General features: G+C 34.3%; 1 protein-coding gene across 6 annotated transcripts in view; it reads left to right on the top strand.

The window, feature by feature from the left end:
* LOC111061728 (protein phosphatase Slingshot) overlaps positions 1–17,861 on the top strand; it is a 221,968-nt gene that overhangs the window by 35,472 nt on the left and 168,635 nt on the right. The window contains exon 2 of one of the 6 annotated variants that reach the window (XM_039437061.1): positions 2,373–2,448. The exons of the other annotated variants lie outside the window; for them this stretch is intronic. The gene's annotated coding sequence lies outside the window, so the exon portion shown is untranslated. The remainder of the gene's footprint in view (positions 1–2,372; positions 2,449–17,861) is intronic. 6 annotated transcript variants of the gene reach the window in all.

Genomic DNA, 17,861 nt, shown 5'->3' with positions numbered 1-17,861 from the left:
CGAGCTTTGCTCGGGAGTGTAAAAGCATAGAAAATTTGTAACGAAAGATTGAATTTACAGTTAATATTTATTTATTCATTTTCTCAGTCGTACAATTATTTTTACAGTTATATGAGGAGGCACAACAGGCTTATCCCCAAAACTGTTCCTTTTCAAATTTATACTACAGCCAAATCAAAATCTAAGTTAAGCTACTATCACTCATCAAAATAACAATTTATTCACATTTCAAAAAACAAACACATCATCAATTACAAATAGATATACTATGAATTCGATTTAGATTGATGTTTGCTACAATATTTGTTAATATAGATATGTACTACACTAACAGCATCTAGTTACTATTTTGGACTTTCTCAAGTAAACATGTTTCCTGAAAAAAAGAGAAATAAACGAAAATAATTTTCTCTTGCTGAATTTTTCTTCTCGTGAGATCAGCTGGATGATCCCACACACATGCACTCGTTCACTCTCTTCCATTACGGTATCGACAGAGACAAAATTTCCAGCTGTTTTTCCAAGGGCGTATTTATCCTTTTAATGTCCTTCAGTGAGTTATCCAAGGGTTGAGACCTAGTGCAATCGAATCTTCATATCATAAACCTATTGTGTTCCAAATTTCGTGAAAATCGTTAGAGCCGTTTTCGAGATCCGTTGAACATAAATAACCATATAGTCAGATAACCAGATATAAAAATATAAACCGATATACATAAATTGCTCGCTTAATATAATAGGATTATCGTACGTATTAGACATTTCTGGAAGTTGTTTCACACCCACAGTACTTTCAAGTGACTATTTTACCGACCGACAAAAACAAAGTCTGCTTACTTAAGTACCTAGTGTTCTTGAATATAATAAAACTATGCCTAATGTACAGAACCTGAACCTAACTTCCAAGCTACTTCTAAGTATATTTCACTGTATTCGCTCAGTATGTGTCAACTATAGGACTATAGTAGCTCGTAGCTGTTATTTTTTTTTCATTTAGCTCAATTCAATCCAGTAGCTCCACAAGTCCATTGCTTACAACAACAGAATTGGTCTGCAAAAAGAAATCCTTTAAAAAGAACAGTTGACAGTTAACCAGGTGTAATCAATCGTGTCCAATCTTGCCAATACAGTGATTTATTGCTCACTTTCTCAATCAGCCCATTGAACTTTGTTGTGTAACTGTAATTGGAAAAGAACAGTACCAGTTACTATTACTATTTATATATCAGTTACTATTGCAGTATTCGACGTCCCTAGCTTACTCTGATGGTATTGGATAATTTATCAAATTCAAAACAACGTCGTTTTTCACTATACTTGAAGTTGGTTGCCTGAAATTCGTGAGATGGAACAGCTCAATTTTACTTGCTCAATTAGATAAGTGAGAGTTTGGTAATTCGTTTGAATTTCAGAATGTTTGTGATGATCTGTCGTTGTTTAGAGTTCTGCAAATTTATGGTACATTGCGCTATGAAGAGTAAATTGCTCTGGACTGACTAAAATTGAATGATATTTCTGGCGAGTTGTGTAAGAAATAATTGAATTACTCCTTGGTTTTATACTTATTGTTTTGAGCTGCATTGAACAATGTCTGTCTTTTGACCTATTTGTAAGAGTTTATCGTTATTGCGGTGGTTTATTATACTTGAATATCATTTTTATAGTTTTAAGTTTTATTTTTGCATTTCCTTCATTGTTTCAGCGAAGCCTTAGTATTATTCTATTTCATCACTTTAACTATTTCCTCCATACATTTCGAGGTATATATCTGTTGTCCGTACTTATCATTCACTTTCCAGCTATTGTATTCGCTTTATTCCTGCCTATCACTTGTTTTGAAACATTTAATAATTCCATTCACTCCTATCGTAAATCTTGTAAGACAACTCTATCCACAAATCATAAGATCATACGACACTCTATTTCTCAATTTATGAAGACACATCTTCTAAGTCTCCTACACATTATAATACACATCTGCATAATCTTGAATTCATCAAAACTCGATTGAGTCACTCTCGATGTTGTAGAACCGTTCCACAATGAAATAAAAACACACATGTATCGTCAAATTCTACAGTTTGAAAATGTGACATGTGTGGTCACAAAACCATGGTCCTGTATCAAATAAAACTGAAAAGTTTGAAGATATATGTGTGTTTTCATTTAATCATCAAAACTCGTTAATTTTGAATTTCAATATTCTGTTTCATTATCTGTGCATTGTTAAGGTTTTTTTCGACAATTTTATAACACATAATCCAGTTTATTCTACTTTACTAGCTTTATATTGTATCCCATCATCTTCATCTTTTTACTGTTTTAGTTTCTTACTTCAATTGTTGACCAATTTCTTCTTTTGTTTGTTTCAGGTACGTTGTCAATATTTCTACATTATTACTTTATAATGAAGATCCTGACTTGTACATCATAATCACTGAGTTACTGGTAAGTCATTCTTCGAGCAAATACAAACCAATATGATCCACTAATCTGCTATAACACGGGCTTATCACTTACCAGTAACTACAATTTAAAAAATCACACTTGTTTAATTAACCCTTTTTGCTTCAATGCTGAGTGATGCCTTTCAAAGTTCAATGCAAACTAATTACCTTACTGTAAAATTTAATTATAACTACCGCTACCCTAGGATTTCAACTCCCAAATTCTAGATTATTTTGAAATAATGTCATTAATTTTGATTCGGACAGTACAATAGTATAAATTGGAAATGGGGCAGTTTTTGGCATGAACCTGTTGTGTCTTTCCTCATGTCAAGTTTTTGTACACAATGTGATTATTAAATGAATAAACTTTATCACGTTTAATTGTTGTAATTCCTCTCTACCACTAAGCATACAAAATTAACAATTGAACAAAATAAAATGGAATGAACTTGATGCAATGAGTTTCTGATAATCCGTTTTGAACTATTTTCAACGACATTACAGTCTAATTTTTGAATAGATGAGATAGGATAGTGAAATAGATGAGTTTCTGATAATAAAATTGGCGATTGTATTCTATCAATATTACTTGAATTTGAAATCCTTCAGAAACAATAATAAAACATTTCAAATACTGTATTATATTTATTTAATAGCTGTCGAATTAATTACAAGACGATGATTTTCGCTTCATCTGATTTGGAAGGATGATTCATATCCTCTTGCAATATAATGTTCCATAACTTTTAATAGTCTTTCACTGCAACAGATCAATTAGAACTGATCTCCCCACATTCTATCATTTTACTTTCTGAATCAAAACTCTTGTTTTGCACTTTGTAAACCGCCATGTTTCTTCCCATCTATGTGGACAATTCCTTCGGTTTCTCTTTATTTTTTTAAACCAGCTTCCTTTCGTTTCTCCTTATTTTTCTTCTCCATCTCAATCATTTCGGGTGAAAAGCGTGACAGCCAATGATTCGTGAAACCGAACGCGACGGACTCAACAGTCAACAGCAGGTTGAAATGTTGATAATGGCATTGGAAGCTGCGCTGACAGCATTTAAAGCAATAAGTACTGTAATTATTGTTGAAAAAATAGTGTGGCTACCAGATGTGATGGTTACCCTTCCATCTCTTGTACCTCATTACGTTGCCAACTCTCACTGATACACAAATTCTTTTCTTGTCCTCTCTCCATGGCTCCTTGGTTTTTTCGTTTATGTTTCTCTAAATAGACATATTCTTCTCTCGCCGCCTCTATGGCTCTTTATTCTCTTCTGCATCTCTATATTTTCCTGTTATTGTTAATCTATTTTGTTTGTCTCTTTCTTGTTATACTTATATGATTATTTTCTTGCTCATTCTCTATCTTACTCTCCTTCTCTGCTCTGATTCTTGTCTCTATCATTCTCTCTCTCACACACACACTCAATGCTATAAAAGCATCCCTTCTATACTAGTTTTTTCTCTATCATCTCTCTCTCTCTCTCTCTCTCTCTCTTATTAATTTTTCTATGAATCCTACTTCTATTTCTTACCGTCTCTCATCTCTCTCTGTCTCGTCTCATTAGCACATTTATACATTTATCTCTCTGTATCTTTATCAATCTATTCTTCTCGTCATTCTCTTTTTCTTTCTCTAATTCCTCTTGCTGTCTATTTCCTCTCTCTTCATTATCATTAGTCATGTATATTTTTTTCTTTTTGTCTCTCCGTTTATTGATCTATGAATAGATCGTATAATCAGTGATCTATGATCTTCCTCTCTTGTCTCTCCATTAATCTATCTTTTCTATTTAGCTGTCTCTCGCTATCTCTCAACCTCTCTTCTCTCTCTTGCTCTCTCCTCTATTTTTTCATTCATCCACTGTATTTATCAATTTATCTCCATGAATCTGTCACTCTCTTTAACACTATCTATTCTATCTTTCACACTCTCTCTTTCTGTTACACTCTATCAATTCCTATCTCATTTTTTGTTGTTCCTTGTTGCTAATTGTTCTCCTAGTTGTAAAAAGTGCACCGATTACCACATTGCTCGCTGGCTGCAACTGTTTCGAGTGTTGAGCACTTTTTACACCGCATCAAGGTGTTTGCCCGGGCTTTCAATGGCTGTGCGAAATTGCAAACTGGTTACGAATGGCTTGCAGGGTGATTAGGTTTGGGGGGGGGGGTTGGTAATTGTGACAAATTGAAATTGATACTGATGGCGAGATGAAAGGTTGTTGCTGTAGTTATCGCAAATGACTTTCCAAACAGTATTTGTGTTGTGTACAATGAGGAGAAATGTTGAGAGGTGTCGGTAGGTTTCCTTTTCAATGTATTGTCTGATAGTTCTTCTCTTGTCTGTAGAAATTGAATTTTTTCTTCTAATAATTTTAATGGCTGGCCATAAGCGATCACCTGACAACAACAATACAGAGAGATTGTTGCTAATCTACTTAAATAAATGGATTATCTACTCTATCACTCTACTTGAATGCTAATCTCACCCAAATGCACTATCTAAGTTCAATGTAACCTAGGGTTACATGAAGATATCGTCGCATTAATTGTAATGTGTTTCATACCTTGTCTAAAACCAACAGGTAATCAATCTTTGTTCAATCCGAAATGATGCATGTGGGCCTTGGAGATATATTTTCTGAATTGCTTTACTGCAATCAGGCTCAGATACCACTTTATATTCTAATTTCGAATTCAAAATTATTCAAATCAAATCAAATTTTTCCTCTTCAACACTTTACAAAATTTTTGTATATTGCACAGCACAACTGTAGATACAGTACTACTACAACATAACATAAAATTCATAAGCATAGCATAATAAAGACTATAGTAACAATAGTAGCAATTGGTTGCTCTGTACAAAATACAAAGATTCATGACAAGCATATTATTCACAAAATAATAGTGTGAATAATACAATTAATACGTTTCCAAACGTATTGGCAAGTCGAAGAACTATTCTTCACACACAGACCTCAGGTCTATGTGAAGATCATTCCTGAATAAAAACTCTGTCGGTTCACGACTCTTCCCTGATGAATTTAATCCTAAAAAGAATTCAATCCTAATAAGAATATACTGCCTGCGTGGATGATTTGTCCGTGTGCAGGGAGACCTTTGTATGAATCACAGTATTATATCAGGTCAGTTTAAGACAAATGCAAATAAATTCAATTATGTGGATAGAAATAATGAAGAGGCTAAAAAATAAACAGAAAGTTGACACACAAACTTACTAACAAAAACATATTGATTTTAATGGTCAAATCCTGATTGCACCTACAAAGAACTACTGTACTACAATGCAACAGGATTATTAAAAATCAATTGAAGTGAAATTTCAACAGCCACCTTTCAGTTGGTTGGTGATCGTGATCGTACGGTGATCGCACGAGGATCGTGGTGATCGTGCTCTGCTCCACAGTGAATCATGCATTGCAGTGAGCAGTAGTGGTTAGATTCACTTGAAACTGTCAGCAGCCCTTGTAGATGACGTCAATGCTTTCCATTCAATCGTTGCTGACAGTTTGCATTTAAATTCACTATAGTCAGTGTAGATTTGTACTGTAGTAAGATTGACTTGAAAGTGTCAGCGTTTCTTGTTAATAACATCAATGATCCTTGTTCAACTGATGCTGACATTTTAAAGTGAATTTCACTGTGGACAAGTGTAGTTGCCGCAACCGCTCCACAGCTAATTGCAATCGAATTACATCGAATTGAACTCGACATCGACCTAGATTCAACTGCTGAAGGAGGAGGTGGAGGAGGAGGAGGCAAAAAAAGAAGTAGATTCTGAGGATGAGGGTGTGAAGGATGAATAGGAAAAAGTGAAGTGGAAGGAAAAGTTATAAGAATTGATTGAAGGAGGAGTTAAATGAAAAAGGAGAGGTAAGGTAAAGGAGAGATGGACGTAGAAGGAAAAAGTAGTAGTAAGACGCTAAATACTTGAAAAATATGTAATGCCTTAAAACTGTTGAAACAGAATGAGAAGAAATTGAAAAATTAAAGAGAAATAAGAGGGAGAGGGGTTGGGCGTCCCCAATATTGGTGACTCAACTGCTGTATTAGATCTAACTGCTGAGGAATGAGGTGGAGGAGGAGGAGGCAAGAAAAAAGTAGAGTCTGAGGATGAGGGTGTGGAAGGGTAAATAGGAAAAAAGTGAAGTGGAAGGAGAAGTTATACGAATTGACTGAAGCAGAAGTGAAATGAAAAAGGAGAAGGTAGGGTAAGCTGGACGTAGAAGAAGTGGTAGTAAAAAGCTAAAGATACAGATGGAATTAAATAGAGAATGCATTTATTCAAATGCTAATTAAGATATAATTATTATTTAACGAAAATCCTAAATAAATGCTGTAAATCACCCCGAAGACTTCTGCTACTGCAGACATTGACAACAGGGTTAACAGCTAGATGGAAATTCGATGAGAACTACTATCCAAAAATTATTTGCCAGCCCGGGAATCGAACCCGGTACTTCCCAATTGCCAGTCAGGTTAACAGCTAGATGGAAATTCGATGAGAACTTCTAACTGACTGGCAATTGGGAGGTACCGGGTTCGATTGCCGGGCTGGCAAATAATTTTTGGATAGTAGTTCTCATCGAATTTCCATCTATCTGTTAACCCTGTTGTCAATGTCTGCAGTAGCAGAAGTCTTCGGGGTGATTTACAGCATTTATTTAGGATTTTCGTTTAATAATAATTAAAAGCTAAAGACTTAGAAACGGTGTAATGCGTGAAAACTGTAGAAACAGAATGAGAAGAAATTGAAAAATGAAGGAGAAACTAAAAGGGAGAAGGCTTGGGAGTCCCCAATATTAATGACACTGTGGGGAGATGAACAGTTTTTTTTTTTTTTTGATGAGACGGCTGAAGGAGGGAAATGCCGACCCCATATGATTGGGTTATAAGGCTTAGACAAAGAAGAAGAATAAGAAATGAAAAGTAAAATGTAATTAGTAGAAAACTAATGGGAGGAAAGCGTAAAAAAGCAAGAAAAAAGAATGAGAAGAATTGAAAGAAATGAGAAATCGACAAAGAAGTAGAATGACGACGATGAAAACAGTGGAGAAAAGCAGTAGGGAGCAGAAAATCGAGGTGGAGAAGATTGAAAAGAGTTGAAAGTTGGTGAGAATGAAGGGGAAAATGCGAAGATGTCAGGTTTAGAGGAATAATAGAGTATCATAATAGATTAATAAAGTAGAAGCAGAAGAAAACGAAAAATCAGAAAGAAAACACAGTTAGAAACATAAGGTTGAAGAAGTTGTAGAAAGAAAAGGTAAGAGCAGGAGAAGTCAGAAGGGTTTTTGCCAATGAATCCACTCGAAAACTGGACATTTTCTTTTTCACGTTTTCCCCCAACCAGTAAAACCTGTTGTAACTGTAGACCGTTCGGAATACTACAGTTACCAAGAGAAAATTGAGTCAAGGAAACTGTCATCCACAAGAAATCTGTTCGAAAACCTTCTGGAAAGTAGTTGAGTTTGCAAGTGAATTGAAACAACAAAGCAACTGTTTAAAAGGAGAACTGTCTAAAACAAATAGATTAAAGTATAAAGAAATGATCCGCAGAAAAAACGCAGTCAAGAAATTTGTCTAAATCAGCAGATCACAATTTAAGAAATTGGTTATAGAAGAGGAGTCCGCTTATAGAATAGGATCCGCTTAATAATCTGTCCTATAGAGAGATTCACTCTGAATATCAGCATTGCTTGAATGGAAAGCATTGGTGTTATTTACAAGATTTGCTGACAGTTTTAAAGTGAATCTCCCTATAGTGGCCATAAAGTTACAGCTATGGCCATTAATTTCTTTCTAAAATCTAGTAAAAAAGCACAAAAAAGTGAATAGAAACACCGAACTTGAAGGAATTCGTGAAGAATTGGTTCCAGATTTTTCCACTCTATAAGCGTGGAGTTTGTATGCTTCTACCTAATCCACGTTTTATCGCCTTGTTTTTATTGGTCGCAAAACTGGAACATTTTTTAAGGATTAGTTCTGTATGAGTTGTAATATTTTCTAGGTTATAATATTCTATCCGTGTGTATTTCATGGTTCTAATAACCTAGCATTATCTGGGGCATAGTTTTGTGTCTTCGAATATTATGGAGCCTGTTCGATTATGGTTGTGTTCAATTTGGTTTTATGCACACCATTATTGATGAGTTTTTTCTCGCTCTCAATTATTTGAGACTCTAAACAACCAAGTATTCTGCCTATTAAACTAAAAATCATACATTTTTTTCAACAGTTTCTGAGATGCAATTCATACTTTAGTCATGTACTTGAGCATTTATGATATATCTTCAACTACACTTCAACTCCAATAATGTATGCAAGATCTAGTAAGATAGTATGGATTCAATTCTCTATCGGTGTTTTTGCCCTATGGACATGCAACAAAGTAAGATAATAATACGTTACTATTATCTCCAACGCCAAGCTCTTTATGTTCCATTGTCTGGGCATATAGCACATCAATTAAATAGGATTATTGGTTGGAACTGTTTTTATATCGTCCACCTTTGGTAGAACTTGGAAGAAGTTACCTCACCATGGCTATAAACAATTGAGCACTAAAGTTCTAAACAAGAAAAAGGGTAATATTTTATACAGTTCTTCAATCGGTTTAATACTGCTGACCCTACCACTTTCACTCATAGTCAGCGACGCTTTATCACAATTCAATTTATGGCCCAGGCCCCAAGCATTACATCAACTTGCTAAACCCGTAATCATAGAGCAGGTGGAAAAGGAGGTGGAGGAGATGAGAGAGATAATATGAAAGATAAAGGTAAAGATTGTGTCGAATACATAGTACATTATGTTGAAGATGGTGATGAAGGAGGATAAATTGAGAGATTAAGAATTAGAAGAAAGTACAGTAATTAAGGTAGAACGGCAGGAAAATTAAAAATTAAAAATTAATGAAAATAAAGAGAAGAAATGAACGAAGAGGTAGTGCAATTTCTACAAAAGTGTATTATATATTTAAAAATTGTATATTTTTTGGCAATACAGGTTAGTGTTATGATTATTATTCCAAGTATTAGAGAAAGACGGGTAACTAGATGAAGGACGAAGGATGAAGATGTGGTGGAAATGCAAGAAGATGATAAAAATAATAATATGGAGGTGGAATAATAATAATAATAATATTAAGAAGGAGGACAATAACATGAAACTTTTGAAAAGAGTATTTGATTGGTAAGTCGGATATGAATGAAAAGTAGAATAATGACATGAGGAGAAAGAGAAATGAAGTAGCAGAAATAGATTATGATGATAAGGAAGAAGAAGATGGAGAAAATCGAGATCACTAGAAGAGACAAAGCAAAATGAACAGAACCAAGTGAAACAATTGAGGTGGGAGAATGGTGACAAGAGGACAAGGAAAAATAAAATGCGCACGAGGAAGAAAATGAAGATGAATAGGAGGAGAAGCAGAAGATCATAAATTGATGGTTGAGAAAAAAATTGATAAATGAGGCTATAGGAGAGAATGAAGGAAAAATTCTACTGCAAACTAGAGTACAACAATGAAGTACAAGAAGGAGAAAAGATAAGGCTCACTTTATTGACCCCTGTTAAGGCTTCCATCTTGCAATAATACTATGACGAAATTTAGAGATGACATTTTGTGACTGGAGGTCTCATGGAACAGGTTAAATAAACAAACTCTGCCCGTTAATGTATTCGTTCATGGATTTCTTCGACTTGTCCGATGCATTCGATAAGCATTTGCATGCAAATCGGCTCCGTAGATCTTCAGTGGGATATCATCGGGTCGTAAATTTTATAGTTTACTGGTTACTTCTGTTTGGTGGCGAATTGTTTATGACTGTTTGTATGCTTTTCAACTACTGTGGTAAACTCTAGGCTAGCTTGCAAGGAGATGAAATTCATGATAACTGATGTTTTATTTTTCTTGGTCAAATTGTGCTCATGAGCACAGCTTTTTTGTGCACATTACAGCTTTTCTGAAGGTAATCAGATGAAATTTACTGAAAATTAATATTTTTCCATCTAGGTAGTGGGTTTTTAACTAGGTAAAGTAAATTTATCTGCAGGGTAGGTGGCAGCTTGGTAATGAGATGATGTTGATTTTAACTGATAACATTTCTTGGGTAACTGGTCGTCAAATTGTCGTCATGTGTTTATTACAACTTTCCTGGATGTGAGAAAAACTAATGTGATGTCATTGAATTTATTGCTTAAAATGATATTCTAAGTCACTAGATTATTGTTGTAATCTTATGCTGGGTAGCGCCAGTTAATCCTCTAGATCTATTGGTAGGCTGGATCTACAGGTATGCTGGAGCTTAATTAGCTGAACTACCTACTTGGCATTTGATAAGACTGATAATCCTGTGCTAATTTCGTTCGCACTTGGTGCAAGACAGTATTAGAGATTCATTGGATACTCCCATAACTTAATTAAATTTATTCACACACATGCAAGAAATGAAGTCAAGTACTTTCAATAAGCTTCACACAAAACTATGTACTTGATAATATTCATACAGTATTTTTTTTCAGTCAGCTCCTATTTTGTAGAAAATAGGATCATCCACTGTCGCCCACATACAATACTGTTCATTGTGATGTGATAAAAATTTCAGTATATATGCAGTGAACAACGTTGATTTTATTGGAAATAGAAATATATAACCCACACTTTTTCTTCTCTGAAATCAATTCACAGTCTTCACAGAATGATTCACAATCATAGAAACTCTCAGCAAAAGAGGATGACACCGCAAAAATATCCATGAGCTACAAACAAATACACGTAAACTACCGTACATCCAAATGAGGAATCCGTCTTAAAACAGTGAAAATCAAACAAATACTACACGAGATGTTTAATTTTCTCATGCTCCATCTGTGTAAACAACGTGCTTTAAATCTCTTGATAAAATACACCAAACAAAGGAGGAAAGAGATGGAGTGAGGGAGCAGTGGAGATGAAGATAGAGAAGAAGGAGAAGAGAGTGACTAGTATTATTGACACAGACAATGAGAGGATAAGTACAATCAGATCCGGGTTTGAAGTGTTTCTATTCTTTTCATACAGCCGTGATACAAACTTGTTTATAGCTTTGGCGGCAAGAGAACGTTTTTCTCCCTATCACTATCACTCGATAGAAATGGAAAGATAATGCATGCACTTTCAGATGCAGTGAATGCATTTATGCATTTGTGAATACTGTAGTTATTGGAACACTTTCCAAATTGATAATGCCATTGAAGTGAATAAGAGAGAGTAATAATTCGGTCAATAACAGGCAGATAATTTTGATAGTGTTTTCAAAGGTTCGTGCAATTTTTCAAAAATGATTTTAATTGAATCAACTATTTTGATATCGTACATTGTATTTCAACAGTAGGCTGACTATATTCTATAAAGGGGAATACACCAGAGACGATATGTTTATATGTCTTCTATTATTACCTTTACTGAAATGTCGAAATAACTCTGTTACCCGAATTCAGATATCAAGATTATTCAAATCAATCTTTGTAACAGCATCTATTTTTCTTTATGCTTCGTAACAGCATCTAACTAAATATTCTTTTTACTTCATAGGCACCATTTCTACGCCCCATTTATTCATTTAGTGATTCCGGGAAGTTAGTTATTCAAATCTCATCTGAACTTTTACATTTTTTTTAATTTGTAAATTCTACTATTACACTTATAGAAAGAGTAATTTTATGTATCTATGTGTTGTAAGTTAATTAATGATCATGATCTTTTCATGATCTTACCCAATGTAATCAACACTTTTGTACATTAACATCATCTCAATACCGATCTTATCTAAATAATAATTTATTTCAATACTAATCTGAATAAGTATGTAGCTTCTTCAAATTAATAGATATTATCATAGAGAAAAGATAGCAAGCTATTTCTCTATGATATTATTATCTATAGGTAAGGGTTGATAATCAATAGATAATTTTAAAAAAAAACATGAAGTTATGAAGCTCTAATTCAGTTATATATTGTATGCTATTCTCAGTTATATATTGTAATGTTTTTTTGGAAGAATAAGTTTCAATTTCAAACTGTCTTTACTAGAAAATCCGAACCATTGTTTTCCTATGTCTTATCTAGAAAAAGAACGGCTTTTTGGGGGGCTGAATGCTGTGATCCAGCGAGTGAGCGCTGTTGCAGAGATAATGTGATCCGGCCTGCACTGCACTGAATTACCTCTCTATTTTCTTGCTTTTGTTGGTCTGTTGTCATCGTCGCTGGTGGAGTGCAGAGCAGAGAGGGGATTTGGGAAAGCATATCTAATCGGCCCAGAGAGGATGTAGAAGAAAAAAATGAGAAGGCAGTGGAAGAGTAGAAAAGACAAAGGAGCATAAAGATACAGTACTCTTCCACCTCAAAGAAATAGAATAAAATTCAGTATCTTCATGGTTTCCTTCTCTCTACGGAGAGAAATTCTCTAGGAAATTCTCTACGGAGAAGGAAAAGTAGAAGTGGATAAGGAGAAGATTGAATATGAAGAGAAAATGAAGAGAGAAGATGAAATGTCAATAAATCAATTTTCAAGCAATCGTTCCAATATGTAGCTCCAAAATACTTCAATCAATTACCATACGAAATCAAATCATCTGAAAATATTAAGTCTTTTTTTAAAACTTTCAAGAGCTTCGCTAATGTCTTTCCAAGAATTAGTTTTTTTTGATGCAACACTGACATAAGTATGAATATGTTTATAAAGAAGCAAGTACTAATAATATACAGATCAAACATTATATACATTTTTTCTCTTTTCGACAATTAGAATCGTGAGAAATATATCGTAGAGTAGTAATGGTTTTTTAATACATTCATATATAATGATAATGTTTGTACTGGTGGTATATTTTTGTTCACATTGGTTTGCAGACGTCACGGAGTGCAAGAGATTTTTAATTAATGCTGGACTCAAAAATCAATGGATTTTTTTTGTATAATTTTAAATCAAGTTATAATCATTATGTAATTTTTTAGTAATGATGATTATTCTTATTTTTTCTGTAAGTTGACCACGAATACTGGTTAGAGTGGTCAACTTAGTTCGTACTTTTTTAAATTGTAATTTGCTATGTTTTTAGTGAAGAGGAATCAATAAATTTCATTTCATTTTTCATTTTTTTCATATGAGTAAAAATAAGGTTGATTCATGTATTATGAAATGTAAATAATTGAATTACTATAGGAGAGGTGTTTTGGAAGGAGGAGAAGGTGAATATAGTAGTAGATTCATTGATTGAGTACTTTATGTAGATTGCAATATATACTGGCTTATATACTTATGTACAATAGCTTACAATACAGAAAAATTTTAGATGAATTTACATAATATAGACTAAGAAAATAATCATTGAACTTTATATGATATGAAAAAATCAATTTGAGATAACTATAGATACTATTGTTATGCATCTACATAAATTGGCGGAACTTTGGACATATTAATGTCCATTCTTCGGAAAGAATATTCAAAATATCCTTTCCACTAACTCTCTAGATGGAGGTAGAAAGATAGTACAAGATGAATGAAAAGAGGAGGAGAAGAATAAATAGAGAAAAAGAAGAGAACTAGAAAAAGAGCTGATGAGAAAAGGAAAAGGTACAAGATAAGGTAATGAAGATGAAGAAGAGTAATGGGAAGAACATGAAAAAATATAGGAGAAACCGAAGAAACGTAGAAATTGAGATGCAGGAGAAATAGATTGGAATGTAGAAAAATTGGAGGAGATTAAGGGCAAGAAAGGAGCTTAGTAAAAAAGATGAAGAGGTAGATTATACTAGAAGATGAGGAGCCATAATTGAGAGAAAAAAGAGGGGAAGAAAAGAGTGAAATAGGTAGGTGGTAGGAGATAGCAATGTAACAACTGAAGAATAAGGAGTAAGGAAGATGAAGTGTAAGGGCAAATAGAAGGATTAGAAGAACTAGTTGAAGAAAGGAGAACAGATGGAAGTACAAGAAATAAAAGCAGAAAAGGAGTAGGAGAGGTAAGAAGATGCAAGGAGTGTTGATGATCTAGAAGAGGGTTCTGAGGCTGAGTGGTAGAGAGGACTTTGAAGTCCTAACTCCACTTAATAAAGATTTTCTTCATTTAATTTCAAGAGGGAGAAGTAGAAAATGAAGTCCAAGCTTTTGAAGTAAAATAAGGAGGGTGAAGTATAAAAAACCAAGAAAACGATTTTGAAGTAAAATAAGGAATAAGTTACTTGATGAACATGATATTGAAGGGGAAAAAGAATAAGGGGATTAAGATTACAAGAAGAAGATGAAAGAAAATGTGGAAGAAGAAAGGAGACAACCGACAATGCATGTCTGTGAGTGCACAGAGGCCTTAAGAGCACTCTTGAAAATTACAGCCGGCTTTCTCAAAATAGAGCCAATCCGTCCACTAATTTCATCGCTTTACGTTTTTCTCTTGCATCTTTGCCGACCGACGCCTTTTTATAAGCCACCTGCTGATCTCATTCTCTGCATATTATAATAAACCGCGTCATTGGTCATGCTCTTGTTTCATTGTTGGTCGAATTTTTATTCAATTTTTTCACTAAGATGTCTCGTGGAGAGGCTATTGTGAATGGTATAGGATTTTCTCCAGATTTCACTGTTTAATTTGTGAAGAAATTAGTCTAATCTAGCATTATTATCTGGTTCTATTACTAGAGGTTTTTGATGTGAGTATTATGAATTGTGATCTGCTTTACCTTCTAACTTTCAAAATGATCTCATTTCAAAAACTCAAATTACATGTCTCTCAAAATAGAACGATGAAATTCACAATCACACTGTAAGTTTATTGTTCCTGAGAAATGTTCATCAATAACATCACTAACTATATTACAAACTATAGTAACTCCCGTTGGGACTCGAAAGCAGACAGTGAAGAAAAAATGCTGATGAAATTCTGTTCTGTCTGAAGAGACACTCAATTTTCTGACATTGATGAGATCAAAACAACTTTTACAAACAATTTGGAGAACCAACCCAAAACAACTTTTACAAACAATTTGGAGAACCAACCCAAAACAACTTTTACAATTGGAGAACCAACCCAAAACAACTTTTACAATTTGGAGAACCAACCCAAAACAACTTTTACAGACAATTTGGAGAACCAACCAAATTTGAAGAAATTACGTGGAAAAATTCTGCTCATTCTGTAGAGGCATTTTTCATTTTGTGACAGTGATGGAGATCCAAACAACTTTTGCTAACAATTTGGACACAGTCGAACCGAATTTGGAATAAAACAAAAGTCACCAGAGTGGAGACGTTGGTGATAACAACTTGAGTACTGTTTGTTCGTCTTTGTGAGGAATAAAAGCTGTATTGATTGTTTCCTTCCACATGGCTGCTAGAAACCATTAATCTAGTCCTTCTTTGTTCTGCTCCTGCTACTGCAAAGTTATCTCCCTCCCTTGTGATTTATTCGTTTCCCGCCTATCACCGCTTTACTCTGCTGACTGCCTTGGAGCAAGTAAAAGTGAAGGGTGGAAATTGAAGAGAAAACATGCAAGAATGGAAAGGAAGTTTGGAGGAAGGAGAAATAAGTTGAGAAGAAGGAAGTAGAAAAGAGGAAGGAAGAAGGAAGAAGAAAAGAAGAAGGAAGAAGAAAAGAAGAAGGAAGAGAGAAAGGAGAAAAACTAGGGAGGCAGCATAGAGGTAATAAAAGTGGTGGATACACGTAGAAGGAGAATAAGACAGAGATCATGATGAAAATGCGAGGTGGAAACGAATAGCGTGCAGGAGAAAAAAATATGTTGATGATGGGTTGTAAAAAGGGGAGAGTTTAGTTGAAAATGTGAAGAGAGATGAGTTAAAAATTTGATATGAGTTTGTACGATGAAAATGGAAAAGAAAAACAGGAAATGAAGATGTAGATGAGTCTGCAGGAAAATGGATGTAGTTTTAGAATGTTCAGAGGACAAAATGAAGAAGACGCAGAAGAGTGGCGAGGAAGAAGACAATTGAGAAAATGGCAAAACATATTATTATGATGAAGAAAATGAAGAAATTTTGTTTTTGGATAAGGGAAAGAAGAGCAGACCAAAACGAAGTAAAAGAAGAACTAATTTCTGTTGGATGAAATATTCAGAAAAGGGTTTAAAAAACGAAGATAGTGAACAAGGATTACTACCAGAAGAGATGAAAAAATGGAGAAGGATAACAAGAAGAAAGGAAGAAAAGTGAAAGAATGAAAATACTAGTACTATGTTTGTGTACATGAGGCGTATGATTTGCCTGCCCTCTACATCAATTTACGTTACATTCCTGTTGCTACTGTTTTTGGGCCCCTCTGCATTCGAAAGAAAATGTTTTGACTTCCCCTTCTTCTTCTCTTTCCACTTTTACTTGTTTGTTTTTCTGATTCCCTCTCCCAACAGAGTCATTAGGCTCTAAAAGTTTGAGAGTAATTGTGGCGCCACATGGGCTGGCTCACTCAGTATGGCGCTTCTCATCCTTTTTTCTCTTATTGGATGTTGTTTTTCCTCCATTAGGGATTTCATCTTCTCCCAAAAAGCAAGAAGTTACATAAACACGTCACGGAGATATCAAAATGAATCTTCAATTTTATTTTTCTTTAATTTTGGTGAAGATGATGTCCCAACTTGAGTTCTAGGCTTGTCAGTGGATATTATATGATGTGCTGATGTGAATAGACTACAGTTTTCGTAAGCTCTGAATCACCGAGAAGTTATCTTGAAGATCTTATCTTAACCACAAAAGAATTCATCTTTAACAACTATTAATACTTAATTTGGGTCTTGACTAAATGTCAGCAGAGTTTTAACCTCATGTAGACACTCTCATTTTACTTTGTCTAATCCAATGTACCTAGAATAGAATACCTAGAAAATGGCATTAATGTCCGAAACATGTTGTTACAAAATACTTTAAAAGGGTACTGAGATTTATATTTCTATTAATATTAAAAGTTGCCCTAAAAAAATACAATAGAATACCTAGAATATTCTAGGTACATTGATCTAATCTGAGCAGTTAGATATGAGAGCTAACTGCTGGCCACCCACTCATTGACTATATTTTTTCTAATCTACCTGGTGCAAAAATTACTAACCAATTCTACTTGCATCTCATTCGATTGAATAAAAATACCGGAAATGGAATATAGAACTGTACTCACAAAATGTAATTCAAGTGATTGTAAATCCTCTCATCTCTTGTAATCGTGGTTATTTTTGTCGACATCTCTTCCTGTTTAGTACTCTCTCACCCGCTTGACCGGTGCAATAATATTGGGGCGCAACCGGTGTAGTTGAATTTCCAATCTGGAGTAACCAGTCCGCATAACCGATTACAGTCTGCTATTTTCTGCTTCACTCCTTCTTCTCTCTTTTCTTCTTCT

The sequence above is a fragment of the Nilaparvata lugens genome, chromosome 10, assembly GCF_014356525.2.
Source record: "Nilaparvata lugens isolate BPH chromosome 10, ASM1435652v1, whole genome shotgun sequence".
Classification (NCBI taxonomy): domain Eukaryota; kingdom Metazoa; phylum Arthropoda; class Insecta; order Hemiptera; family Delphacidae; genus Nilaparvata; species Nilaparvata lugens.
The sequence above is the reverse complement of the archived record's forward strand: the minus strand, read 5'-3'. Positions and strand labels throughout refer to the sequence as shown.